At 40.6% G+C, this 15,891-nt stretch overlaps 1 protein-coding gene across 6 annotated transcripts in view; it reads right to left on the reverse strand.

The window, feature by feature from the left end:
* The window catches only part of ZNF516 (zinc finger protein 516), a 353,996-nt gene that overhangs the window by 255,830 nt on the left and 82,275 nt on the right, over positions 1 to 15,891 (reverse strand). For all 6 annotated transcript variants that reach the window (XM_069219430.1, XM_069219434.1, XM_069219429.1 and 3 more), the window contains exon 2: positions 15,059 to 15,192. The gene's annotated coding sequence lies outside the window, so the exon portion shown is untranslated. The remainder of the gene's footprint in view (positions 1 to 15,058; positions 15,193 to 15,891) is intronic.

Raw genomic sequence — 15,891 nt, forward strand, 5'->3', positions numbered from 1 at the left:
GCCATGCTAATTTCAATAGAATACCACTTTCACCACCCCACCATCCGAGTTGGTGGCTGGCTAACAAAAGTCCCCATAAAGGACACAAGACAGCTACATACAAGAAATAAACTGGAAGGGTCACCCGAACATATCAAGACTGTTCAAACAATCATAGTGTAATAAGAATGTTAAGTTGCCCTGAATCATGGTCATAACTGTAATAAGGAGAGATTATTAAAACATGCGATTATCATATAAACCTTTATCAGAGATACACTTTTGGCATTAGATTTTAAAGGCAAAAACAGCCCATTGAGGACAATGTGTAAGAAACATGGTCATGTAACCATATTGTTAGCCACTAGAAGGCTCAACCCCATGAAAAAAACCAGGAGAAAGTAATGCAGTGTAACCATATACTTAGCCCCTCGCGGACGTTTTTAGAGTTAGCAGGCTTACTGCAATGATATTACCAGCAAGGCCTTTGAAACCAAACTTCTCCCAGCTGTGAAACAAAGGTTCTAGCCATGAGCAAGCTTAAAAGACACTGAATGGTAGGAAAGGTTATTATTCTGGGGTCCCCACTAACCTAGTGAGGGGACCCAGAGATGATGTAGACAGAAAGAGTGTTTTGAAGGTGGTCTTATTGTCCTATAACCACCACAGGATGAGTTATGAGCAACATTGTTTTGTAAAAGTAATGCCTTGCAAAGCATTATGGGGCAAGTTTTTATGAAGCAAAATTAAAGTATATTGACTGCAATGCTCAGAACAGCCGACATGGAACACCACAATAAGAATAACATTTGGAGGAAAAATGGTCATGTAACCATACAATCAGCCACTAGAGAGCATAACCAAATGAAAACAGAATAAGAAAATGTGTTGCAGTGTAACCATAAATTTACCCCCTAAAGGGCATAGTGCATTACACATTTCCAAAACGAACAGGCCTATTGCAGTGATATTACAAACAAAGCCCATAAAACATAACTTCTCTCAACTGTAAAACAGAAGTTCCACCCATGAGTGAGCTTAAAAAGATAATCGATGGTGGTAGGGGTTATTATTCTGGGGTCCCCACTAACCTAGGGTGTGGACCCATAAATGATGTAGCCAGAAAGAGCACATTGTGGTAAATGTTTTGAAGGTGGTCCCATTGTCCTAGGACCACCACAGCCTGAGTTCTGAGCAAAAATTACTTGTAAAACTAATGTCCTACAAAGCATTATGGGGCAAGTTTCCGTGCCACAAATATTTTAGTATGTTTATATGAGTATAATGCTTAAAGCAGCCTCTACAGTACACCAGAATGAAAATAGCATTTGTAAGAAACATGGTTATGTAACTATGGAGTTGGCATCTAGAGGGCATAACCACACAAAAATGGCAATAAATAATAAAGTGTAACCATATATTTAGCCCCTAGAGGGAATAGAGCATTATATATTTTCAGGGGTAACCGGCCTTTAACAATGATATTACAAGCAAGGCACTTAAAACACAAGCGATTCCCAGCAGTCAAACAAAGGTTTTAGCCATGATAGTGCTTAAAAAGACACTGAATGGTGGGAGAGGTTATTATTGTAGGGGCTCGTAGACGATGAAGACATTAAAGAGCACGTTGTTGTGAACGTTTTGGTGGTGGTTGCATTGTCCTAGGACCACCACAGGCTGAGTTATGACCAAAAATGTTTTGTAAAGGTAATCCCCTGCAAAGCATTATGGGGTGACTTCCCCTAATTGTATTGTAATAGTATTTATATAGCACTTACTACCCCTGACGAGGTGTCGAAGTGCTTTTCGGCGAGTAGCACGCTACTCCGGAACCCAACAAGAATTAGTGATGGATAAGTATTGGGAAATATGAGTACAGTTTTAGTATTATTATGAGTTAATCTAATGCAGTGAATATTGTAGGATCAGCTCTCCTGCTGTGCCGGTAGAGCCGCTTTCACTTTGAGGATTTCTGTTTTAGGTAAAGCGTTTACCAATTTCAAGTGTTTCAAGGGGAGAACCACAAGAAATGACTGATTAAGTAACTGTGAACAGCCCTTCAATACCACCGATTGAGTTCATGCTGTTGTGCATGTTCACGCTGTGAGCGCCAAGGTCGCCATGCAACACAATAGAGAGACAAAAGAAAAAAAATAGTTCACCCACGCTGAAGTATAAAACCAATCGTGGAACAATCCATGTAACAGGGGCAGCCTGCAAGGCGTGACAAAAAGGCAGGAAAAACGTAAAGCAATTCTCAGTTACATCAAGTGATTTCTGAAAGGCAAGCCCAGGAACCAATTAAAGTGATGGGCGTGAGATGGGCGTGGTTAAAAGCCCACAGTAATTACTACAGGTCAAAGTTCTTGCGTGCTCGACCTAATTTTCTTTTACTCTAATTTCCAGTGCCTAGTATACGAAATGCATAATAGTAAAGGAGCCTTGGGCAGGTTTCTAGAATTAGCCAATTACAAGCACTGTCATAAATCATTGACGTAAGGCTGACGGCATTATAGCTTGTCATATCTTCATCTATGTATCTATACATATACTCCATATATGCCAAAAAGGACAATAACAATATCCTGTGGGGGAGGGTGCACGAAAGGTAAACAAAATAGACAAGGATATAGCAGACTGACAGTCTAAAAAAAGTGTCGAAGAGGTGACAGAAGATAGCGTCACCAATTGAGCAAGGCATGTTGACCAGGTTTGAGGAGACAATGGAGAGTTTCCAGAGCAAACTAAGGAGATGGAAAGTTGGCATTCTTGAAATCGGTCTATGTCACCCGGCAACTGAGGAAGAGTGTGCCGTGCAAAGATCTTAAGGGCTGACAGGCACCATGAGGTAGTAGGCAGGATTGTACAACCTTAGCCACAACACTTCGGTGGCTCAACATCCACTCCCCAACATTACCAAGATGCTGGCAGTCTTGACAGGGACATCCTTGTGTTGTAAGATAGGGAGGGAAACGTGTTTTCTGTGCTAGACATATCACTTGTGTAACACCAGATAAAACTCCACGTGGTGTCCGGTCAGCCTTTTGGCTTGGCTTAAGTGTCTGCATCTTTCAGAGTGCCATGCATTTTTGTTTTTATGATATTTAAAAGGGTAGCATATAAGGCACTATCCTTATGTTTGTAGAACATGAAAACAGCATTTTGAGACATTGGAGAAAGTGCCGTGTATTTTGAGTGTCAGAGTGATATGATGTTGCAGAGGGAGAAATGACTGATGGGGATGGATTACCTTGGAGACCGTATTTCCAACGAGGGAGTGGAACCCAAGTGTAGCCTGATGCAAACCACTCCACTCCTATCAAGATGGATCAAGTGAAATTATTTTTCGGACTTGTGAAATTTTATTAGACATTAGTGCCCCGCCCTGCAGAAAAGACTGCACCTGCACCCTCACAGTTGTAATTTAAAAATAGCCAGTAGTTCAAAGCAGCGAGGTGCATAAATGAGCATTTGTGTAGGTAAGAAATGACATACTGAATCCCAAAAAACTAAAAACTTTTGGACGTTTTAACAATGTATATAGCTAGGTATTAGGAACTGTCCTGTTGCTAGAAAGGGCACAGGAAATAGATACTTTTGGCTCAAAAGTGTTGAGGCGGGTGAAAGTCAGATATTCAGTATCTGAATTCGAGTCCTTAGCTTGCTAGTTGGGAGGAAGGTGCATGATTTAGGGTATAAATGTGGACCACACAGTTTATCATGTGCAATGATAGCAAGTCTTTACTACATTTGTTTAACACCAAGTGCGCTGGTTGCGCCACCCCGAGGATACTGAAGGGTCAATGTAGACTTCAAGAGCCCTGCTGTAAACCAGAATATATTCCTTAATGAAAAATAACACTGCTGATTCTTCATTCCATCTGTACATTTCAGTTGTATCTGGCGAAAATGAGGAGGTTCGTGGGGTTCTAGACGAGGCACTGACAAAAGAGGAAGGCAGGCAGCACTTTCATGGTAATGAGGTCTTCTCCAAGATTAGTGATCATACAAAAGATGGTTGGCCCTGCCAAACGTAGCAGATTATGGAGGAACAAGCATTAGTGCAGGCAGCTGATGATGTGACCATGGAAAGACATGTAGCGAAAAGCCTAGGTCTGTTTGCGATACCTATGGGGCACAGTCAATCCCTGATGCAATCAGTCAATGAAGGTAAGCTGGAATGACAGCAAAGAAATACATGTTTGTAAGAAGTGTTGCTGAGCCGCTCTTCAAAAGATCTGTTATGTGAGGAACTATACTGCTTATGTATTAAGTGATAAGTTGTGAGTAACCGTGCCATGTCCGGTCAAATATGCTGAGGCTCCTGTACAGATGTGGCACAAATTAGAAAGGGCTGTTGCTGGGATGAGTGGTATTTTAAAGGCCTCTTCCAATTATGCTCTCATCATGTCAGAACAGAATGTGACTGATTGCTAGTAAACTTGTGGAGTTTCTAAAGGATGTGTTTAATCAAGAGTAAATTGATTACCAAGTATTCTACAGATAGTTTCAGCTGAGATGAAAGGGTATTTGTCATCTACAGAAGTGAGACACACCAGAACCTAGTTTTCCCGTTTCCCATCCTAGGGGCAATGGGTTGGTCAAGCACTATAATTCTGTGAATTAGTGGCAATCATTAATGGTTTGAGTGGTAAAGTAGTGTTGAGGCATCGTCTGTGGGCAACTCTCACCACAACACTTTTGTACTTCTTTGCGGAAGAGTAATAATATCCTTGTTTGACACAGAATTGATGCTGAAAAAAGAGGTGAATGCAGAGAAAGTGAGAGTGGTGGATGTGAGACAAGATGTTCAAGTCAAGTACAGAGGTCACAAGAAGAGAACAATTGTAGATCTTGTTGGAGCTATGGTAAGCAGGAAGGAAACAGGATGGATACACAAGGGTGGGCTGAAATTTGTGATACCAAAAGCTGTTGTATGTGAAGTATGATATCTTACTGTGGGACAACTGAAAGGTATGGAGTAAAAGTAAGATGTCAGTTGTACCTGTGGCAAGTGTGAGGTGGTCAGGAGTTGGACACCATAGGATTTAGCAACAAAGATGCAGGTATCAAAGGTGATAGTGTGGAGGACTGTACTGATGCGGCTTGCAAGCAGAAATGTGGCCTCACGGAGATATGCAGTCATCCTGCAAGACATCCTTCCAAGACATCTCATTTAAAAGATTGGGTTTGAATGTAAATGAATTTGGCTTCTATGAATCCTTCTAGCATACTGTTTGGGAGTCTTGAGGGTGGAAGTGATGGGGTTGTGTTGGGTCTTGTATTGCACGATAAAGGAAGGTTTGATGTTTTGGGCAGAATGCTTATGGGGAGCGTGAGAACGTGAAGAACAACAGCGCTGCTGGTTAGGGGTTGCCTGCTGTGTAGACAAACCTGCCATGTGTTAACTGTTTACCAAGAAACCTGTGAACGATTTTCTTCCACCTGCCCTGTGCCCTTCCTTATTTCCCATCCAGAAAGTCCAACCAAAGGAATTAGTGATATACATAGGTTACAACAATGAAATGTCGGAATCTGTATTCGGTATGGGAGTATTTCTGAGAGAAGTATAATTGTGTGATACAGACGGTGTGTGGGATTTAAATGTGTTTACTTGCATGCCTGGTTTGCATCAACACAGTGTTAAATGCAAATGTCTTGACTCTGACCTTAGTGTAACAAAAATATATTGGAAAACAGTGATTTCACGGAACAAATATTTGTATCCTCTGATTTTACCTTCAAGGAAAGAAAATAATGTAACTACAAGGAAACTCAAAATCCTGGCTACTAAGTGAAACAATGAATTAAGCTAAGATCATTTGCAACCATAAATGAATACTGTGGGCTAGTGAATTACTGCAATCCTGGAGCCCTCATAATGCTTGTTTTGTCATCCCTGACAGTCAGTAATAAATGACCTACACCACAACAATGAGGGGAGAGAGCTGCAACAAAAGCTGGAGGCAGCTACAGTGGCGAAACGCAGTTACGTTATGTTGAACGTATTTCTACAGAGCACATTTCACCACAGGGACAGACTTACAACCATTTGACGCCCTGTTCTTTCTCAGCCGGATTTCAAGGACTCAGACATAAACTGGAGTGTCGATGGGTTATACATGCTGAAACGTCATTGTGTATTTTTTGGTCCTGTAGTTTTTATACCACAGAATGTAGCATACAATGCCATTAAAGAAGTAGCCCTAATGCATTTTCTTTTCTTTTTTTCGTTTAAATGAAGTCATCATGCTTGCACGTGTTCCGCTGTGAACAGACTGTCCATAAATAACTGATGGGCTCACATTAAGGTGCACTAAAGAGCCCTGCTTGTGAACAAATCTTAGTCTGCGCACCAGCCCATTACGTACCTCACGCTGCCAAAGCCATCCTTTCCAACTTGGCTCTCTGACCATCAGTTGGGAAAGACTGCTGTCAAGACAAGGTATCCAAATTCATCCACCTCCCCTAAGATGTCTTTTCGAAAAGCTTTGCAAACATTGGTAGAACATCCACTTTTAAGACCTCACAATAGTGCATTTATCATCTGTTCTTCGCAGCTATTATTAGCTTCGACTGCTTTCTGTGAATGAATGTTGTTCTCACCGGCCTAATCTTTCCAATCACTTGTCTGTTATCCAAGCCTAAAACATTTTTTTGAGCATCCGGTTGTAAAAATGTGGAACAGCAAATTAAGAAATGGTATGCTTCACACATCCCCCGCATCGCCTTTTGCACCGTCACTGATTTTGTAAGGTTAGCTGTCAAAGATGATTCTGAAAGAAGACATTGTGCATTAACACAGCCCCCTGCTCAGAACATTTTGATGCATTCGCAAAGTTCTCCGCACTGAAGGTGAAGATTCCATCTTCATGGTTTCGCACAAAGCATCATTGTTCAAGTGATGACATTTCTGTGAACAAATCACATGGAAGCACAATGCACAGAACTTTAAGCATGAGCAGACTTGGGTGCACAGATGTGAGCACTGGCTGATGAGGACATGCTATGGATGTTGAATGGAGAGTAGCGATAAAGAGGTACACACAGAAGAGGTAGGGCTTAGAACAGAGCTCCTACTTCATGCTACTTATTCCATACCTTGGTGTGGCTGTCGGAGAAAAGAGATCAATAGTGAGCCAGGTTCTCTAGTACGGGGGAAACAAAAGTTGTATGCCTCTGTGAATGTCAAGTGGATGGAATGGAGTGATGAGAAAATCCTGAAGATCAAGGGAGCTTCTCAGTGAACCAAGTGTAGTTTTTGCTGGACTAACCAGAATGTCAAACCTGAGGCAGTCTGCCCCAGATGGTTTAATGTAAAACCAAGGGATGGAAAGTCTGCAATGTCTAAGGTCAAGGCAGCAGACTTATCTTGAAGACATGACAGCATGCAAGGCTGTGACCTCTCCAAGGGCAGGGCAAAAGGGCAGGTCGCAAGACGGCCAGGCAGACTACTGGGAAAAGGTCCTTAAAGCAAATAAAGAAAATAAGAATGGGAGAGGTTCACGCAATATCACATAACGTTGCTAATTTGACACAATACAGACACGATGTACGCTCTATAAAATGAATATCATTATGTAGGGTAACAGACATTAGAGGCACTTTTGGAATAATTTCCAGACAGTGGGAAAAAATGAGCGGGTGTTATCCATAAGTTACATTTAGAGGTAGAGTGTAGGGTGTGTATGTTAGTTTTTGTTTTACTTTTAGAAGTGCTGTCTAGTGGGGAAGGCACTACAGTCACGGGAAGCCTTTTATCTTTGCTGTCAGTGTCACATTGAAAATGGCTCTACTCCTGCAACACCTATGTGTTTCTCTCAGTGTTCTACTACATTATATTTAACATTGTTGTGCAACAATGTTGAGTGTGGGCTACCGAGTATCACTATATTGTCAAGGTATGTGTATACAGGCAATTGCAGATTTACTATTCTTAACTCCACATCTACGTACCGTGGCTATGTACATATATACATCTCACCAAGGAACCTAGATGTGCAGGTAAGAATAGTAAATCCACACTAGCCACTAACCATAACTATAGTAGTAATAGTTAGCCTAAACCTGATACTTTTGTGGGGCAATCCTTTATTACCCTGTGTTGTAGCATACGCATAGTTCATACAGCAGTGTTTACAGCACTCACTCAGGGTGTAGACAACTGTTCAGAAAATTAAGTAATATTAGCAAATTATTAAAGTATATATATTTTTTAAAAAGCCAAATTTAAAACTGAACATTTCAAAAGACTCTGTAAACGTGAAGGAATTTAAAAGAGGGGGCTAAAACGAAGATTGCATCCTTAGCTTGAGTAATGAGAGCAGTTGCAAGTACGGCAAACACAATCAAGTACAGGCAATTGGTGGCATCCGTTGAAGTACTGGGTGCCCAGACAAAAAGAGAGCAAACATCAGGAGCAAATAAGCAAAGTGATATGCTAACGTCTAGCATATAGTTTTGTCTTTTAGAAATAAAACCACATTTGGTAAGTTTCAGCCTTCCCATTAGGATTACAATTTCGATTTTTATATACTATTTATAAGTGAATTAACTAAGTGATATCATATATTTGGATATGTTTGGTGTATACTTGTTTCTGTGTTGTTGTGTGTTGAATTGCTTAGACAGGGTTCCAGTAGTGAATGAGTAGAGTCTACAGAAGTCAGAAGGTTAAGAATAGCGGCTTTAGACAGTTAACACCTCTGACACTGAAACAAAAAAAAATCTGCAAACCATAAATTCCACTACAAGTTCGAAGTGAGTTAAAACTGTAAAACCACCATTTCAACCGAGCTGTGTGACTTCTGAGCTAGGAATACTCGGAAGGGAAAAACAGACTTAACGGCACTAGCACGACAAAACTCTTACATTTATCTTCCAAGCTCTAAAATAATAGACAATCAGTTGTACTACTCTAATATAGGACAGTTTCGGCCCCAACAAATTAACATGGTTCGTTTATGGTATGAATCTACAGCAACTGCAGTGCCTATTATATAGATTTATGTGCCACCTCCAAGACACTAGTTTGAATTTCACGGTATCACTCAGACTTTCATCGTTTGAATAGTGATACCAAAGTTACAACTTATTTACTTGATTTTGTAAATACAACATTATTTGGCGAGGCACTGATGCTGTACATAAATGGTCGTAAGACGTACATATATACATCAAATAAAATATTTTTTAGGTTGGTTTAGAAAATTCTGTATGAATTTTGGCCACGTCAATTATTTTGTAAGCCTTAACAGTAGCCACAGACAAATCCTGTTTGAAAACTTTGAAAGCATACAGGCATCGGAATGCCATCTTGTAAAAAATTATTTTCTCGTTTTGTATTGCCTGTACTGTTGTGTTGCTATTTTTTCAAAACTGAGCTCCAATGGGTGACTGTTTTAATGGGTCACAGAAGTGTGCACAAATTCCAAGCCACTGTAGATGATTGCAGCAATTGAATTAATTCCAGGTACGGTACCACTGATGATACTTCAATGTAGTACGCAAATCTAAAATCGAAATTTGCTTCTAATCCTTTAATTTCCAAGCAAACCAATGTGACTGAAGTTTCTAAAAAAACATCCATGACAATAGAATAGTCACAAGAAATAATAAAAATTGAGTTTCCTTCTCAAAGTAGATCTATCACTGTCCCGGGTTTGAACCAAGACCCATGTTTATTTTATTTTAATACACATTCTCCTTGCTAGAATTTATTTCAGTGTAATGAAAAGTAGGTATTTGGCAAACAGGTGGGAATAGCGTGCTAGAAATATTGGATCTTCAATGATGCTCCAATGGATTCATGGTCAGCGAATATAACTGTAATGACGTCAGCAGACACCCTTCCAGTTGATCCAAGCCACAGCTTAGTTCATTCTAAGCACCTCATGCACTGGTTCCTCGCTCACAGTTACAGATACTCCATAGAGAAATTGGTACTATCACCTCCTGAAGCCTAATCCACACTCCATATTCGACACTGCTTGACCCAGGTTCTGTAGACAGCGCGCCCTCTTGGCTATAAAACCAGTCTACAGAATAGCACTCCCTACACTCACGATACAACCTCCAGAGGAACCACTCAATAACATTATGTTGGAATAACGAAATAAAAAAAAAGTGTTGCATCATGCACATGCCCCTCACACACCTCCACAAAACCGAATCAGATTACACTGTGCGACTGTAACCCCGAAGACCAAAATACACTGCAATGCCACACTCATGGCAGATTGTGTACTATACAAATACTGAGAAGCTGTTATCAAAATGACAGGTTTCACAAGCCTCTTGCAAGTATGCTACCAATATGCAGATACACTCCTATACATATTGATTAAAAGAATGTTCATTTGGTTGTAAAACCTGCACACAGGAGTAAGCAAAATAAATGTCCGTAAGTGTGCTGCCTTCTGGAATACTTGAGTCATACTGCGAGGTTCTGATCACATTATATGCAAGTGGAGGGAGCTCTCGTGGAAAGATGGATCACATTACGCACAAGATGGAGGGCAAGAGGGACAGGAAGTGGAGCAGCACAAGATGCTATTATACGCTGCGACATCTCCGCATAGATTGCCGTGGGAAACGACAAAGGCACTCACTACCAGGATAATACAAAACCAGATGTCCTTTGTGCTCATGCTCCAGTGGGCGGAGGGGGGAGGGCGGCCAGTGGTGAAAACACCTGCAATGCCTGGGAGCTGTGGGCGAGCAATCACATGAAATCTTACATTTAGACTGGCTTTGCTGCGCGTCTCGACCCCGAATTTATCATCAATTAAAAGAGATATTTCTCGCACCGAGTGAAAATACAGGACTAGAGCTGCACAAGGGACGGCAGTAATATGCACGTAGGCTTTCAACTACTGAGGGCCAAGGGATGCAAAGGACCTACACCTAAGAAGGCCTAGAGCGTCTCAGCAGAAATCAGCGCTCTATAAGAAGCCTTTTGGCCTTACGTTAGATTATATTAGTTGCACTTTCATAGCGCATTCCCACCATGTGAATGGCCCAGAAGCACTTTCAGAATCTGAGTGCCTTTACAGCTCTGGAATTCTCTCTGGCTAGACATAACTGGTCTGGTGCTTGTTTCTGACTACCGGGGGGGTATAGATGCCCACTTCTCGGCTTCACGTGGTTGTCAAGGTGGTTTGCGCAAATGTAGACTTGAGCCACTGATGTTCTATGGGCCGTCTTTTATAAAATCACTCGTCTCCACCTTATTCCAAGTGGTTCTTTAATGTGAATTAAATTAGGCATTGCAATGCCCTACAATAACACCCCTCACACACACACAAATCCACCATCGTCCTCTGATTGTGAACACACATTTCCTGACTTGGTCATCATCGGAGAGGACAAGGAATATTCACCGGTTCTCTCAGACTAAGCAATAGAACTCCTTCGTATTTAAGTGTAAACGAAGTGCACACTATCCACTCCCTTACAGAATGTGAAATACACTACCCTTAAGCCGTCTGAGAATAAGGTTACTGATTCCTAGCCATTCATACTGAACCTACCAGAGCACACAAACGGTCACAAAAATCTCACAATTTTCTTATCTAAAAGAACAAGCCACAACCACAGCTTATATATATTTAAACTAGTGCAAAATGTATTTTTCAAACTAAAGGCGTCTCTGATCACCCTTTTACACTCCGAAAAGAACACATGAAATTATAAAGCGACTAGAAGCCTCATGTTACTTCAAAGGAATATTAAACTTTCACACTCTCGTAAACTCCACTGTAGTGGTTCTGTGTGATGGAGTGCTCACTCGCCTGTAGGATCTGTTCCAGGATTTACTTAACACTCAAAAAGACATTATAGCCTTCATGTTTTAGCTTCAAGGCCAATTTATGATAGGTAATGGCGCAAGGCACGGTAGTCATATCAAAGAGGTATACAGCTACCTTTCACCCCTATTTGGTAATATGACTTGGGATCACAGCACCAACTTGCCTACCATGCCTACCTTGTTGATTAAAACAAAATAATAAGAAAGAAAATGGGAAAAATAATGGCTCAATACTCTTTAGCCACTGTAGATCACTTCTGCCTTAGTCCCATATGCAAAACTGACAGCAGAACAAACTTTAGGGCTAACCCGTTTAAACGAAGGAAAAGCAGTACTTACAGATCTTCCCAGAACGCACCCAGCAACCCTTAGAGCTGTCATCTATGCCAGTGGTTCCTAACCTTTTGACTTCTGTGGACCCCAGCTAAATCATCACTAGAATCTGACAACCCCCAATGAGTCATCCACGGAAGACGTGGACCTCGGCTTAAGTAAGTTCGATTAGATCCACAAAACAATACACAAATGTAGCGAAACAAACCTTCATAAACAAATACACAGACTGTGACATATTGTATTTAATTCACAAACAAATATAAAAAAAACATTTGATTTGAATTAAAAAGTGGGACTTTTCTAATTTCAACTGAGGTCACCTATCATCTACACTATATATTTGGTTTGATGCATTTGCATTGCCCTCACGATTCAATCTGAGGATACCAACTTAATTTTTGACCTCCAATTGTAAATTCCTACACATTTACCAACAGTTTAAAATTTATTACAGTCGTCGCGGACGGCATGAATAGGCCCCTCTGATGCCCAGGGTCCCTGGACCACAGGTTAAGAAGCTCTGCTCAATCCTGCAGCCCCGCTGGTCACTGGTGCCAAGAAATCAGTCCATATTACCACCGTCTTAACTAGATCTGTATTATTTTCCCCTGGAAGCTCTAAGCCAAAGTGAAATAACTTGCCCAAACCATAAAGTGATTCAGTCTTGCTTCTTATGGTAACTGAAAGATAAACAGGAGGTAAGAGGTAAAAGAGAAATACTACCCATCTTGTACTGGAGTGAACAGCAGTGAAGAAAAACAGAACAACTCAACCAAACTTTTTCATGTTTGGAACTCAGATGAAGGAGGAGTAGAGACGAACACATCAGGATAAAATCAGAACTCTTCACATTCTGAAGGAACCTATCAACCCAGCTCTTTAACGTTTACTTTTCTATCTACTTATGTTTCTTACACACACGTATTATATCTCTTGTTGAAATGGATTTGATAATGTGATTTTCTGTAAAGTGGTTTGCTGCGAACCAGCTTGATCTTTCCTAAAAAAATCAATAAACAGATATATGAAATAAGAGCAAATACAAACTGAAAATATTTATGGATATTATATCTGCGTGAGGAGATTGATATAAACCACATTTTATAGGTTTATACATATATAAGGATGATTCTCTAAATGTATCCATGTAAAAGACTACAAATGTTGGTTGTAATTAAACAAAAGTCCTTTAGCACAATATAAATGGCTTCTTCCGGGTGGCCAGAGGTAAACACTTCCAATACTAAGTACCAGCTTCCTTTCCAATTATGTGTGTTGGTCTAGACTTTCCCTCTACCAACCCAGCATGGGTATCCCATGTTCAAAATGGAGAATGATTTGACCTGAATACCAAAGGATTAAAATGATGATAAACATTTTTCTTTCAGTTTTGCTTTCTTCCTGTCCTTCGTTGTTTTTGCCTCCAAAGACTATCAAGTTTTTTTATACGTCTGCCGATGGGTATACGCATGCGTTAGATAACTGAAACCCAAGAAAATGAGCTGCACTTACATGCTGATGCTGCCCATGCAGGCCGACAATGCTGACCTAGTTCTGTCAAATTTACATTTGAGGCAGTCTTGTAATTGCAGTTTATATTTACAAACAAATCATATACACACACACACATAAAAAGGTGGCTGTTGTTACTGTAAGCGCCTCTGGTCCAATTATATCAAAAGGATCACTATGACATTTGCATGTGCTACAAATGTGCATCTGAGATCATAAGGTGAAGTACTGACCAACAAAGGTAATAGTAATGCACCAGCAAACGCCAAGGGCTGTCACAAATATCAGCACAGTGGACGGTGGGCACCTCTTGACTGTTATTTAAATCTTGCTCCTAGGATAGCAGTGCCCTTCACGAGCTAACAATGAATACAGTTGAAATCAATCATCGGCCTGTTTGTTCTTGTATGTCTCGACCACAGGAATATCTCCGATAACCAAGTGGTCTTCAGATTGGCCAGCCAGTGATCATACCCAAGACAAAATGTTTGAGGGCCAAGCTACCATTAAGTAACTGGACTTCTTTATGTCTTGTGTAAAGCTCAGAGAAGCCAGAATAGTTCAATGTCAGAAAGCTTCAAACATCTGGGGGGGAAATTAATACTCCTTGCACACATGCACATCTGCCACAACAGTAGGTTGAGAATTGTTTTGAGAAATCAGAAAAGCAACTGACTTTTCCATAGAAACCTTCTTATCTGACCATCGTAGGAAGGATAAAAGGATATACATGTACACCTGAAGGCAGCCTCCCAAAAAGATTACACCATGCCAACCGTATGTTCCAGTGATATCCTTCCAAGTGTGGAAAAACACTTACTGAGAACCGCTGGCCAACGAGATTGTCAAATTCTAGGAGCAAGACAGCACTGGACTAAATCCCTGAAGCGAAATAATGGTGTAAGCACACATGCCATGCTACTAAACATTGAGAGTTAAAATGAAACACCTGTATAATCACATTTAAATTCACCAAGGTACATTGAGTTTGCTATATTTTTTTTATATCTAGACAATGAAACAAGACTGATGACCAAAAAATTCCTGTGGCACATATACTTGCCCTACAGTATTTGTCCACCAACAACAGATTTCCTACCTTCCCTGTTGTGGAACGCCTTGGATATATTACTCTAGAACCGAAAGACTCACTGGGAGACGAGGCTTCTCATCCACCTGCCTTACACCGGTTCAGAGAGGAAAACTGATGCCTAAGGTTTTAGCAATGCATGTGAATCCAAATTAATATTTGCTGTCTCACCAACCCGCATTTGTAATGCCACTTATTGCATATGATTTGTAGTCTGATAGCAATTGCACATAGCTATGACAAATGTTAACTGTTATTGTTGGGTATGGCAAACAACATTAAGCATTGATACTGAAATTAAGAAAAGGTTTAACAATAGAAACAGAACTTACTTGCTAAAGACGCTGATAGTTCAGTGGACGCATGCTCCTGACGCAGAGGTCCTCTATGCTGTGACATCCGCAATATTTTTTACTGCAGTACTTCTTCTAGGGAAACCGTGGTCCCCATCTGACATCAACCCACACTGTCAAGATAACAGAAATCACAGCAATTTAATGAAACTGCTGTATGCATGGTTTTCCAAAACATTAGATAATTTTGTACTGTTCAGGTGTACACTTACAGTAAGCTGTAGCAAAACAGTTGAAGCAAAACCTAACGGAGTAACAGCTAGCATCAAATTTACATTTAAGTATTTCTTTTCCTTATCCTATCCCTAATAAGTCTTACTATGTTGAACAATAATTCAACACCTTCACACATTCTAGTAAACGTACACCACTGAAGATAAGGAACTGCAATACTGAATGCAAAACTTCGGCAACTGACCCGTAAAATGAGCAGGTCCTTGTGCATGCGTTCTGCTACCCCCACCCCCACAACATGCAGATGATGCATAGCATTAATAATGCATTAAGTCAATAGGAAGTGGACTACAAGACCCGCTTCTACAATCAATGTAGCTTAGCGGCTGCAAGAAGGCATGGATCTACAGCCAATGTGAATTTGCTTTGCACAAAAACAATATGTTTAATGAATAGCTCCATTTACAGATTTCTGAAGGCATGAATGTTGCATACTGCCATGTTCCCTTTTTGTTAATGACAGGAGCGAGTCCCTGTCTCCCTGATCAGTTGTACCTCATGTGGAGTAGTGGATTTACAAAATACACAACTGAAACAAAATGTCTTTCCTTAGGCTTAAACTGCTAAAATACTCTGGT

Source organism: Pleurodeles waltl, chromosome 2_2 (assembly GCF_031143425.1).
Source record: "Pleurodeles waltl isolate 20211129_DDA chromosome 2_2, aPleWal1.hap1.20221129, whole genome shotgun sequence".
NCBI lineage: Eukaryota > Metazoa > Chordata > Amphibia > Caudata > Salamandridae > Pleurodeles > Pleurodeles waltl.